Genomic DNA, 1,168 nt, shown 5'->3' on the forward strand with positions numbered 1-1,168 from the left:
TCACCCATTGTGAAACTACTACATCTTGTAATCCATAACTGTGCTTTATCAACTTCTTGGAGCAGTTCCAAGCCGTAGCATTCTTAAATACTGATTTATGATAAATAATTCATTTTCAGAAACATGTTGTGCCTGAATTCTGCTTTGCAGCATTATGGTATCATGTATCTACCACATACCTCGATGAATCTCCAAGCCATAATTTTGCAATTAGAATATACATGAGATCATTAGCTGCATCCCTCGGAAGGCATGTAATGAACTTCTGCCCAACCTCATGTTGTACAACCTTCCAAAAGAATAGCTTCGCAACATCATTTCTTAGCAGCTTTCTTTCAAAGGATGATGTAATTCATTTACAATAAACAAAAAATGACTTACAAGTTGGTAAAGTCTCTTGTACTAATGTAAGAGAGCTGGCTTCAATGCTGCTCTCCTGCTTCCAGCAGTGCTAGTTTATATGCAAGCAATCTCAAATAGCAGTCTTCTAGGAATCTGTTGGGGGAAAACCCAAGTCGTCCCGGAACGAAGGTGCTCGACCAGGGAGCGCCGACCAGAAGGCGCCCGACCAGGGAGCGCCGACCAGAATGCGCCGACCTCGCTACGCTCGAGCTGAAGGCGCCCAACTGGGCAACTGGCTCGGCTCGGCATCCGGCCAGGTGCCGAGCCCCCAAATGCCTTGTCCAAATATTCGACCCCAACCCGATCCCTTGAGGGCACCCGACTAGAAGGCGTCGATCAAGTAACGCTCGGGCCGTAGGCGCCCAACCTAAGGCAACGGGCTCGGCCCGACGCCCGACCAAAGATGCTGACCAGGCAACACCCGCCCGACTTGGGGCGGCCAGCCCCGCTTAGTGCCCGACCGGATGCTAGGCTCCGAAGCATCCCACCCTAGTGCTCGGCCTCGGCCTGACACCTTTCGGGAGCCTAACTCCAGATACTCGAATCTCACCATATCCTGCTACCGTCGTCAAACCATTAATGCGCATGGCCTTCGCAGGCCTCCGCCACACCCGATCATTAATGCGCGTGGCCTCTGCAGGCCTCCAGTGCACTCAACCATTAATGAACGCGGCTCAAGATGATCTCCGGATCACTTGACCATCAAAGCGTATGGCTCTCCCTGATCACCCGTTCACTCAACAATTAATGCGCTTGTTATCTACGG

General features: G+C 50.9%; 1 long non-coding RNA gene across 1 annotated transcript; it reads right to left on the reverse strand.

Annotated features, from left to right (window-relative positions):
* Positions 1-235: 235 nt before the first annotated feature.
* On the reverse strand, positions 236-496 carry LOC148714684 (uncharacterized). The gene is made up of 2 exons (XR_015975937.2): positions 382-496; positions 236-304 (listed from the first exon to the last, which is right to left on the reverse strand). It is a non-coding gene; the product is annotated as an uncharacterized LOC148714684 (long non-coding RNA).
* Between the last annotated feature and the right edge of the window lie 672 nt (positions 497-1,168).

Source organism: Phoenix dactylifera, chromosome 2, assembly GCF_051530095.1.
Source record: "Phoenix dactylifera cultivar Ajwa chromosome 2, Ajwa_hap1_PhDact_Kaust_v1.1, whole genome shotgun sequence".
NCBI lineage: Eukaryota > Viridiplantae > Streptophyta > Magnoliopsida > Arecales > Arecaceae > Phoenix > Phoenix dactylifera.